We start from the raw sequence: 13,317 nt of genomic DNA, 5'->3' as shown, positions 1-13,317 counted from the left end.
TTGTCTGAGGCACTGACTACAAATATGAGGCAGACATGTGGTCAGTCTGCAAAACTCTGGACAGTTGTCAGGTATGGGCTCAGTATATGGCATACAGTTTAACACACACATCTGCACCTGCCATGTAGTATGCACATACCCTATATATATATGTCTCTTACATTTGTAATACAAGCATATGTATCAGAGTAGCATTCACAGGTGACATACTAATAATTACAACATCCCAGGTAGTTGGCCTAGCAATGACACACTCAGTATTGGACAACAGACACTCCAGTAGTAGTCATGCATGAGTTGACCTTTGCTGGGGTGACTCAGGGGCCAGAGATGTGCTCCATGTCAACGCAGACAAGGCAAGCAGGAATGGCCATAGGTGCCAGACAGCAGCATGTGAGTCCAGCAGGTCTTGTTGCAGCCTAGTGTTTAATGTCCCATTTGACATCATTGCATCCCCCTTCTGCATTCCGTTACAAGCTTACATGATTGACATACCTGTTATAGTGCTCAAGAGTTTCCTCACAACAATGTAAATGGTTAGGTTTGTGTAGTCACAGTCTGTCTTTGTGTAGATGTGTTGAGGCCTGTGTTGCATAGGCAGCAGCCTGCCTTTTGTAGGTACTGCTCATGAGCAGGTAATGGCCTGTGCACCAATCGGTGTCTCCCACTTGCTACTTGTATCCATAGGAACACAGTTCTATAATTACAGCCTTCATGTGGGCCTTGCCCCTTTTCCTTGCCAGTGTGGAGGACATTATGGAGGTGTGGGGGCTACAGCTTCACAGACAGTAGGTGGGAATACCTCTCAGGACAGGACATGTGGAGACAGCCCAACAACATGGTGGACAAAGCTCCAGAATTGGGTGCAGATTGTAAATCAGTAGTGCTGTTATACACATAGAGGGTTGCTAGATTAACAGGGTTCATCTGGACATGCCTTATCTGCGTGACTTTGTGTCCAATAGTTATATGTCTCTGACATACCTCTCAACTGTCCTGATGTCCACAGACTGCACAGAGGTTTGCCTGTTATGTTTGGTCTGTTTCTCAGACAATGTCTGTTTTTGTGGAATCAGTAGGATAATATGAGGATTGTAGCCAGTAACTGTTAACATCCATTGGTGTTTCAGGCATCATATCCTTCAGGGATGTTATGTTACAACAAAGCCTGGTTTGTTCTTTCCTGGTGTATTTCTTACAACAAAGCCTGTGACACCAGCAACTGTTTCAGTTTGTAATGCCATTATGTGAGATATGTCCTTCTTTCTGCCCCCCCTGGCCCCCAAGTTTGTTATGCTTTGTCCAGATGTCTTGCAGTAAGAGGGCCAGAGGTATGTGATATCATTATTTAGTGACTGCACTCCAAGTATCATCCCATTGACTTAGAAGACTCCTGGAATTGGTATGTGGCAGTGGCCATGACTATGGTCTCACACCCTGGACAGTTTGTGGAAATCTGCACATATGAGGGTTATGTATGTCTGGCCAAGATAGTGTAGCAGTGTTGTGTGTAGATGTTTGTTGGCTGAGTAGGGAGAGTAGCAGATGTGATTGTCATAGATCCTTTTTCTATCTGACTGTGCATGCTGCTACAGCTGCTGGTGGTCTATCAGGTGTGTATGTTTGTAGGGGCAGACTGAGAAATGCCCGGTAACACCTCAGGATTCCCAGTATATCATGAGTTGGGCCAGTATATGTTGGTGTAGTGTGTGACTGGCAATTAGGATATGTTTGTTCAAACAGTCATTCTACTCTAGAGTTCATTTGAGGTACTGGTATGTTGCTGAGACTGTGGTGCAAATGGTTCTGGGTGGAAATTTTTGCACCACTATCTGCTTTTTCCTACAGTTCCATCCCTGTAGTGTATGATATATTTGGATGTACATGGATGTACATGGGTAATTGCCCAGAGCTGATTTGGGGTAGTCGTGTTGGTCTTACTGTGGTTCAAATGGTGCTGGGTGACATGGGTGGCAGCTGTCACATTTTTTCCATTCTGTTACATGACTGTGGTCATACCTCTCCACTGTCCAAATGTCTAGACACTGTCCAGATACGTGGCTCACATGTTTGGTCTGTTGCCCATAAAAGTTGTGGGTTTCTAAGAAATCACTGGGATGATGTGAGCATTGACTTCAGTAAATAATGACATTTATTTGTGTTTAAGACCTGGAATCTATCTGTAATTGTATGTTAAAGCAAACCATGCCACTCTAGTAGACTTCTACGCATATGACAGTCATATATTATATATATGTCTCTATATATATATATATATATATATATATATATATATATATATATATATATATGGGTCTACTGCTTTTAGTCGAATTACACTTGGTTGAAAATTATTTCAGGTTGCCCACTTCACTGAAAGCTCATTTGACTGAAACCTCATTTGGTCAAATCCCATTTGGTTGAAAATGGAATATAGCTCCTTCCTCACTGCAGTGCGACCCTGGAGTGAGAATATAAAGTAAAAGGGTATGGGGGCACAGCCCCCCACTTTGGGGGTGTGGGGGGCATAGCACCCACATTTTGCAAGTGATATTTACTGATATTATATGTTTCAATGTATATTTAATGTATAGACGTATATAATAGTGAATCTACTGCAATTATTTAGGGGGGCTATGCCCCCCACCCCCTGATGTAGGGGCTGTGCCCCCCACACCCCCCTTACTTTATATTCTCACTCTCACTTCAGGGTTGCACTGCAGTGGGGAAGGGGCTATATTCCATTTTCGACCAAATGGGATTCGACCAATGGGGTTTTCAATAAAATGTATTTTCGATTAAGTGGGCAGCCCGAAATAATTTTCGACCAAGTGTAATTCGACTAAAAGCAGTAGACCCATATATATATATATATATATATATATATATATATATATATATATATATATATATATATTGATATCTATATATACATATATATGTATATAAGAGTACTACAGATATATAATTTTCCCTTATGTTAAACATTTGATATGTATACATCTCAGATGGTGTAGAGGTATGTTGTGATAATTGTGGTGCACAGGGTCCTAGGTTCCAGATTGGGAAGTGATGACTTTTTTCATTAATGTTACATGACCAGAATGCATAATATGTTTGTAAAAGCATTACAGATTCCCACCCCTCAGATGGTGTAGTGGTATGGTATTGTGATTGTAGTGCACAGCATCTTGGTGTCGCAACTTGGCAGAATTGATTATTTTCTTGCAGGGCAGAACAAAGGCTGATAGAGACAGAGTGATTAAAGCACTTTTAGGCAGTTGTAAACAGGTTTGTGCAGTTTTGCGCGAAGCTAAATGATGCTAACATATAGTTATGTCCTGTTAGCTTCGCTTAGCACTGCTTACTCCCACTTACACCCACACTAATTTTCATTAAAGAAAAGAAAAAAAGGGTGATAGGAAAGTGCTGAAATGGGAAAAAGCAGGGGTAAAACATGAAAAGCAGCTAGGGATGTACAGGATGGGTGTAGGAAAGGACCATAGCTCTACATTTCTTCCACAGCAACAGCTGTGAACAATGTGTAGAATTTGGAATTTACAGCCTCACACCCCACATGGAGGGGTGTTGGTGACAGACATTTACAGAATAATCTGTGGGTTGATTGATTAGTTTCACTGTACATGAGAGCGAAATGTAGAACTATGTATGGGGCAATGTTTTTTTTCTGGGACAAATGCCCTTTTCTTTTAAGGTGAGAGTGGGATGTTGGAGAAGGGCTGTAGGTATGTTTGGTGAGGTAGGATGGGTAGGATAGGTTGCATTTGCAGACAGACAAGACAGCAGGCAGGGGCAGTATATGACACATAAGGGGATAAACACCTTGGACGTGGAGGGTGGTTGGGAATCAGAAGCTCATGAGCCCCCAAAATGGATACAGTGGGACTGAGGTCCCCACCCATGGGCAGTCACCATTGCTCCTTCATGGCCCCAAAGGTGGCTGTGCTGGGACCTGGACAGGAGGGGGCAGCCTGCCCCTCGAGGTGCGCCAGGCAGCCCGCAATCTGATGCAGTTGCCCACCCAACTCTGCTCGAATGACACTGTGCACCAAAACCCAGAATTGACTGTGGGTGACAGGCTCCTGTCCACTCCCACTCACAGGGGGGGGGGGAATGGGACCCATCCCCTGAGTCAGTTCCACCCAAAGGTGGTGCAGGACCAATGGACAAGGAAGTCCCGGGTTAGTTCCCAGACTTGCTGGGGCCCAGTTCCACAGCCAGATGAGGAGTGACAGGTGGATCTGCCAGGATCTGCCTTCCCAAACATGCTATGGTGTTGACGTTTTACAAAATATGTTGGTTAGTCATGAACAACACATTTCAAGATTAATTATAGTAGCATGCATGGGTGTTCCAATTAACCTCATAAAACAAATTTGAAACAGTTGTATAGCAAATGGAAAACATGCATAAATGAAACAACAGTATGCATCGTAACAGCATGCCAGTAACATTGACAGCAACAGGCCACCAACAATGGTATTTGAACAAGGTATATTAACATGCAACCAATCAAATATATGAACAATAATAGAACACAAGTCCCAATATTAGTTTTGGAGAACAACATATCCGTAGTATATGAATAATAATTATTGATGCAGATGAGGGGTAGAGGAGAGACAAAAAGTCCTTTAACAACTGTTAATGCTTCTATTTTCCACAACAGTACTGCTCAATATTCTATGGGTCTGCCCTCACTTTACATCTACCTATAGCCCACAGCTTCTGTAACATAAAGATACCTATTAAACTGTCATCCTGGAATGGTATGAGGCAAACTGTGATAACTCTGAGTACATGGCTAGTGGGGGACTTGTACATGTCAGGGTTACATATCTGGCACAGAAGGGGACCCTGAACTGCTGTTAAATGAGTGTGCTACTGGCATACTTCAACTGGTTCCCTGTCTGTGCCCAGGGTTATTGGCAGCAGTGACCACTAGTCATGACAGCATGACACTTGAGAAACATCTATAGGGAAGTGTGCATATTGTATGTACCTATCCTGCTGGCATGTGGTGGGACAGTTGAACAGTTGTACACAGTTTATTAGTATACCCTTCATACAGCTACTAACAACATTTCCTTACCTGTAAAACCTGTGGAGAAAATATCTGTTAAGACTATCTGACTGTTTTACATATATTCCTGATTCCTTGTGTGTAGATATGCACACATCTTTGTACCACTCCCTGGATTCGAACCCTGCCTGGGTGAGCAAAATAACAGCTAAGCTACTTCTCATCACACAGAGCTACTAAAGAACTGCTGTTTCATGTTTCAGTGGTTTCTGCCTATTAGTCTCTTGGTTAGACCGTCTGAACTTGTAATCCAGTGATGCATGCATGACAGATGGTGTATTGTGCATTAATCTTTGCTACAATCTGGAAAGTAAAGGTTAACACAGGACATTTATATCTTGTTTTACAGCTCCATTCTAAGTCTACAACAACATACCATGCTAAACACAACAGTTTCTGTTATAGATGTTTATTTCAGGTCATTCTTAGTCAGACATACTTTATTTATTCAGTTAACACAGTAAAAGTATACCTACTAGCAATACACAATGTACTCCTTCTTAGTTATTTGCACAATATACTGCAAAATAGATTGTTACTGGCCAGCCTGTCAGTGCAGCCTCAACAGTCTGTTGGCATGGACTTCGATGTTACTAGCCCTCTCTGCTGTAGCTGTAGGGGAGAAAAACAAACATTATGCATACCTGTCTATCACATCCTCAGGCTAGAATTTGATACACCTATTTCAATGGTACTTACAAACTGCTGGAGTATGGTTGTCCATGGCATCTTGGATCCACTGGTCCAACAGCACCCCCTTCCTCTGCTTTAGGTCGGCATAGTGGTGCCAGACCTGCTCACCAGTTTGTAGGATACCAGTAGCACTGGTGAGATCACAGGCAAGATGGTCCCAGGCCTCCACTTTATATTGTGAGCCCTGGTACTGGCCCTGCAGCAGTCTCTTGTCATGGTTACTTATGAGGAATCCAGTCATGACTCTGGACTCCATGATGCTCCAGTGCTGTGCCCTAAAGTGTGAACCCTCAACTACGCCAGCCATGGTTCTTGCACAGGTTGAACTATAACAGGTACTGGCTGTGTTCCCACCTGTGCGGTTTAAATAAGGCCATATTCCCACCCTTTGCTATCATTGCTTGATTTTGAAAATGTTGAGCACAGCTTAGTGGTGCACAAACCTGCTAAGCCAATTTTAGCAATGCTTAAAGTGGAAATTGTTGAGCACTGCTTAACAGTGCGCAAATCCACTTAGCTGAGCTAACTGTTGCTTAGCATTCACGTGTAAGCATTTCTTAAACCAGCTAAGCATAGCTGTGCATTGCTAATCATTGCTCACTTTTAATTTTTAGATATATTAGAATAATGACTTAATTCAGTAAGTGTATATGATTTACTTTACATGACGTGCCACTATGTGCTTTCGTTACATTGCCAAGGGGTGTGACTATACTGTATGGGATACTTGTGCATACATGGGTGGTTTCACATGTTATATGCACTCACACTTCCATTTTAGACCAGCTATACTATCCTGGTTGACAAATATCACTTACTACATCATTTACAAAATAAAATAATTTTAACACTGCTTTCCTATGTAAAAATAAAGCAACTGTCTTGGTACTCGAACCGTGAACACTTGCATACAAAGCCAGGACTCTAACCACTACACTATTCCAGCATTAGGTTTTAGTTATATATTTTTATTTATCTCCTCTGGGTTGTTTAAGCAATGTTGGGCAGAGGGCCGTAATGTGCACATGCACTCAGCTATGCTTAAGCATCCCTTAGTATGGAAAAAAAAATTAATTATTTATGGACTTGTGCAGCTTTGTTACTCTAGGAGGTTGACGGGTATGTGAGGCAGGCATCTGGGCATTCTGCAGACACCTGTACAATTGAAGGCTTTGCCCATACGGCAATATCAGATGGCAGACATTTCTGTTTCAGTCTTCATACCCTGCAGGAAATCCGTGCTACTGCAATCCTTTTGTTCTGTCAGCTTTCAGGTTTGTCAGTGCAATATTTAATGTGTCCCTATTTTTGTGGCTTTGTCCCCCCATTCTTTATGGCTTTGTATTGCTTTATTGCTCTACGAGGGTGAGAAGTATGTGAGACAGCCATCTGGGCATTCTATAGACACCACTACAGTTAATGGCTATGGCCGTACAACACTTTCACATGGCAGACATTTCTATTTCAGTCTTCATACCCTGCAGGAAGTCCATGCTACTGCAAACCTTTTATTCTGTCAGCTTTCAGGTTTGTTAGTGCGATATTTAAAATGCGTCCCTATTTTTGTGGCTTTGTCCCCCCATTAGTTATGTCTTTTTACTGCTTTATTGCTTTGGGAGAGTGAGACGTATGTGAGGCAGGCATCTGGGCACTCTGAAGAGACCTGTACAGTTAACGGCTATGGCTGTATGGCACTTTTACAATGCAGGGGGTGTGTGACAGAACTTGTCACACAACCCCTGCATTGTTTTTTCCTCCCCTAGCTATTTCAGTGTCTGCAGACACTGAAATACTTATTTTAATTTAATTTCTGTATTTGCGGACACTGAAATACTGTTTGAAGGTGGCGTATGGCACTTTCTGAGTGCAGGGGGCATGTTCAATGTCCATGCACTACTTTTACATGCCCTCTGCACTTGTTCATTGTTTGTGTCTGTTTAGCCTTAACAGCAGCGTGCCTTCATGAATATGCAAAGTGCGCTGCTGTTAATGCTAATGTTAAATAGACATGAACCACTCCGTGCAGGAATAGCACTACTTGAAGTTTATTGATTCCCAGGAGCAGTCTATATATCATTGTCGTCTTGGTGAGATCTCATGAAGGTGCTTACAAAGACTTGAGGATAAATTCAGTTCCAACAATACTTATTCCCTTTTGTATGCTTTTCCTGTCCAAACTTACAGTTTTGGAGTGAATGACTGGCCCCAAAAGGTGATGGATAGATTAGGCAGGAAAACAAGAAGGATGCTTCAGGATCATCAAACAATTTATAAAAATCATTGCATACCAAAATTATATATTCCCCATTCGGAACGAGGTATGGGCCTTCTTGAAATTGATTACATATATAGATCTGCAATCACGGAACTGGATACATATCTGCTGAGCTCACAAGACCCAAACATAGTGAAAGTTTTGAAACATGAGGTGCATAAATCTAAGACTACTTCCCTGCTTAATCTAGCAGAAGCATATTGGCATCAAGCGCAAATGAAAATCAAGCCAGAAGTAGATAAAAATCAGGAAGCAACTGAATATGCTAAAAAACAAAAGAAAGACTATAAGGTGAAGGATCAGATGAGAAGGTAAGAAATGTGAAAAATGCATAAATATAGTTGCAAGTACAGACAACTCCTGGACAACCTCGTGTTGATCAGGATCAAATGTAGAAATTGTTAAGGAGAGGCAAATTCAAACCAAAGGATGAAAGGTTAATATCGGTGGCCCAAGATACTGGACTATATACAAGTTGGTTTACAAAGTCCATTGAACATGTGGGAAAACAGGCAAATGTAGGTTTTGTAAAATAGAATTGGAAACAGTTGCACACATTGTTTCTGGTTGTGACATACTAATGGCAGAAGGACTGTATACTGAAAGGTATAATAATTTGACATGATTGTTGCACTGGGGATTGTGCAAACATTGTAATAGTGAAATAGCTGAAAAACAAAGAAAACATGAGCCACAAAGCATTATAGAAATTGATGAAGTCTACATCACATGGGATCACCTATTACCAACAGTTCAAAAGACAGATACGGAAAACCAGATACAGTAATCCATGAAAAGAAGACAAAAGTAGCATTGATCATTGAAATTGCTACACCCAGTGACTACAGTGTCTTGCATACAGAGAGACACAAAGTCATAAAATATCAGGATTTGCAGGCAGAAATGAGAGCAGTGTGGAAGAGAGATACCTAGACAGTTCCAATAGTAGTAGGAGCAATGGGTCTTATAAAAAAGAATCTACAATCATATTTAGATATGTTATCGATACATGTAACTCTGTATGAATTGCAGAAGGAGTCATTACTGGGCACATTGTAAGTGCTATGAAGAGCACTTCTGGCTGACATCAAAGACTGAAGCAATACTAATTTCATGAACTTTAATCATACTGCGATTTAGGAATGGGTTCCATTCTCGTCATGGTATAAGAAACCCAAAAGATTTGGAAAAATTAAAATAGAGAGATACCTTACTAAAACGATATAAGGGCTAAACAAAATCTCCTACATGAACTGATTCAAAGCCTTATCACTATACTCAGTATACTAATGATTGCTAAGTGGTGACCTGTATCTGGCGTACACGGCATCCTCTGACCCATTAATGATAGATTTATTGCACATCAGTAAGTCAAATGGCATTGGAAATACCCACTTTAGGGATATGAACCTCTTCTGCACCATCGACAGAATGATTTGGAGGGACAGGTGTATCTCACAAGGTATACACACTGATCCAAATACTGTTTAGTGCATAGTTCTGCACTAGATAAGGTCATAAAAGAATCCAGAAAAATGTTTCCACTACTGTATACAGAAATTGTGCACATTTCAGCTTTTTTAAAGAATTAATGGCAAGAAGATACAATTGTCATTTCATATATCTTATCACAGCAAGTGTTACATAGATTGTTTACGTTACTCTTTCAAGGACCATCATGAGGAATTCATTTTCACATCATACATATGAAGTTAGTAGTGACAGACATTGGGATGCTATATCAAGGAGATTGCTGGATCTGATGTGGCAGGAGGGGGAATAACAAGAAAGTGGACAGTGCACTCAAAATCAGAGGCATGATATCACCAAAAGCTCATAGCATCTGCTTCTTAGATTGCTGAAGTGAAATCCAACTAACAGCTGTTGGAAAGTGGAGTGTTGCAGACCTCTCAATTGGTTCTATTTGGAATGAGCATTCCTATTTTCAGGCCTGATTTACCCCTGCACAGGATGTCCATATTTTTGTAGGTTTGTCACAATTGTCAGACTTGATTTACCCATTAATGCAATTTTCTGAATCACCCTTCATCACATATGATTTTTAAAACTGTACACAACAAACCATACTAAATTAACAACATACTAGTGGCAACAATAATTTTAAAGAAAGGTGACACACATCCTGAAACTCTTTTTTTTTCTGATGCAAAAATAAATTACATTGCGTGGTAGCATTTTATGACACAGTTCATTAAAGTCTACAGATTTTACACTGTCCCTTTGATAATGTGCTTATATTTTTCCATCCTTTTTACCACTGTCTGTTTTTTTTAACTTGTTTCTGAGTAGTAATCTCACATTCCTACTGGAAACAGGAAGAGTTATGTGTAATTTCTTTCTCATATTTTATGCTCATTGGATGTCCAGATTGTTAGCTGCCTATTTACTTTTTAATGGCCTCTGTACCTGTTTTCATTGTCTGCCTTTTGAGATATATGGAGCAATGCTAGTGGACAGCAGCAATCTTGTCAGTTATTGCAGTTACTTGCCTACAGAAAGAAGCAGAGAGGGAAGAACAAACTTCAGATTCACACAGAGATCTGTCCCCAGTTTAAAAAGCAGAAAAATGGGCAAAGCAGACTCTGCTGAATTAGGGGTCAACAGCCATGACAGTCAGGATTGGGAGAACAGTCTGAGCATATAACACCGACTGAGGGAAAGAGCAGGCATCTTATGATGACCAAGGAAAGCAATAAACTGGGATTCATCATGCTCTGGACTCAAGTATAGCAAGTCCATTCTGCTGTGCCTAACTGATCCTTTTGCTGTGTCTTTTTCTTCTACTCCTCTACAGAACTGTTCACTCATATGAGAACATAATCAATGTGGTTTTGTAATAAAGATAAATCATTAAAAAGCCAGCTCTATCAAACATGAAGCTAGACAAGGGGAGATTGTTAGCAGCCTGAAGGACGTGCTTCTTTTGTATTTCACAAGAAGACTGAGATCTGCTGCAGTGAGACTGTATCCAGTCAAGGGGCCATCTCAGAGGGATAACAAGTACAGCTGCTTGTCAAGGGAGAGATTAGTGGCTACATTTTAGTCCAATGTTTTGTCAGTAAGTCCTTAAAGAATAGGTGGTTGGTAAGAATTACACTTAGCAGGGGAAAAGAAAATTGTAATGCTCAAATATCTCATATGTCACTGAGGGATATTTTTCTCATTTTATTATTTACTGTTGAGTCAGACTAAATTTCTCAAAAAGGAGATTCACAGGCGAGCTTGGCAAATCCTTTCTACATTTCTTATTTTGATGAGGCCATAAGGAAGAATTCTTTCCCAGTGGGCTACCAAAGCTGAACTAGCCCATGCGCTATATTTTTCCATATTATTGACTTCTAACTCTTCAATAGTCAAACTACAGTTTTTGCTATGCTATGTGCAGTATTTGAGATATTACACTTACCAGGTGTTTTTTTTGAATTTTGCAATGCATCTGTTTATGTATGTTCAGCCTGGCTTTGTCTTTTTAAAGCTATTTCAGCAAGTTACTGAAGTTCCAGGCATTGGATGCAGTGAGGTTACAGATTGTAATTTTTAATAAGACTGGACACATATTTATTTAATCATTTACTGATTTGTCCCTATTATTTTATATGTTGAAATAGAGTTACCATCTCTCATAATCATGTCCCACTGCTGATGGGCCTGCCTAAAGACAGAGCCAGTCAGCTAGTAACCCCTTGTCATGTTGATTTCTGTGATAGCAGTTTGATCCTGTTGTTGACTGTGTAATGGATACCATGGTTTGTGGCAGAACAGAATGACACTGATATAGATAGCACTAATCTACAAAGTAACAGCTGAGGGTCATACAGTATATGCACATGCCCAGATCAATTATGTTAGAAAAAGTGGGGTTAGCACAAGGAGGGTAGATGTCAAGAATATTCACAGTGGCATCGTTTTCTGAATATAATGACTATATCCATGCTGTTTTACAGCTAGCCCCTCTGTATATAATGTGAACAAGCTTTAAGTAGGAAAGTGTTTGATGTGTGAGAGAGTAAGAAGGGAAAAGAGAAGTTAATAACAAGCTCATATGACAAAATGTCCAGCAAATTTATATAGGTGGTAGAGGAAGAAATGAAAATGTACAGAGGAAGAAAGCAGTACTTACAACTGTGCTTGGTTTATTGGGGCAGGAATATAATAGGAACATAAGAGGATAACCTTTATTTGTGAATTTAAATTTACATTTTATTGACCCAGGAAGACAGAGGGGTAGCAGAGGGAATACACTTAGCTGAGAAAAGTGTAGTACAATCCTCTAAGCATATTTAGCATATTCTGTCTAACTGAAACAAGCCATGGATGGGTGGAAAATAGGAAGGGTTAGAGCAGACTGTGTTACTGTGTTTCATTAAATAAAAATTAAAAATGTGGCGGGAGATGTAGTAAGATACTTGGGAATGATGACAAGAATGGGAAGTGGAGGTTAAAATAACTGAGAAGGAGGGCTCGGAGGTAGGTATTGGAGCTGAAAGGGATCAGTGGTTCAGCTGGTGAAGAAATAGATATAGGCCTAACATGGTTGTGACAGCAAACAACATCATTTTTTGTGCCAAGTTCATGGAAATTAATGCTGACAGACTTTTTGGAGGTGACCAAGGGCCACAGAAACATTGGTTTGTAGTAGTGATCCCTGTATTAAGTTTCTAACTTGGACAGTGGATAGAATTTAAAAACCTGTAAATATGGCAATAGTTATGCATAGACAGAGAACGACTAAACTAGCTATGGCATTATTACAAGAAGTCAAACAAAGTAAGAGCAGCAAAAAAAAAACAGAAACAAGTGGTTATGCAGTACAGGACAAAGTGTGTCAAGGATGGGAAAAAGAAAAGATGGATATTTGTAACTGCGATGGGTACCATCTTGGCAGGTGTGGTAGATGAATTTCAATAAGGTTGCATCTGGTTGGTACTAATACTTTTCTATGGTGTACCAACATGGATGAGGAAAAAGTGTTACAGTAATTTACTAAAAACCTTTCAAGCACATGTAAGACTGGGTTTTAAGTCAAGGCTGGAGGAGATCAGCCATTTATGCAGGAGACTAGAAAGGATGGGTGGCATAATATAAGTGCAGAAAATTGCTTAATAAAAGACTGTGAAGGGGGTGAGTTGGAATAAAGGGAAGGAGAAGAGGACATCAATTAAAAACAGATGGCATAAGCTTTAATGCAGACCAGTAAAGCTCTGTGTCACTAACAGTGGACAGG

The sequence above is a fragment of the Protopterus annectens genome, chromosome 7.part0 (genome assembly GCF_019279795.1).
Source record: "Protopterus annectens isolate FY-2018-M chromosome 7.part0, PAN1.0, whole genome shotgun sequence".
Lineage (NCBI taxonomy): Eukaryota > Metazoa > Chordata > Ceratodontiformes > Protopteridae > Protopterus > Protopterus annectens.
Note: the sequence above shows the minus strand (reverse complement) of the source record.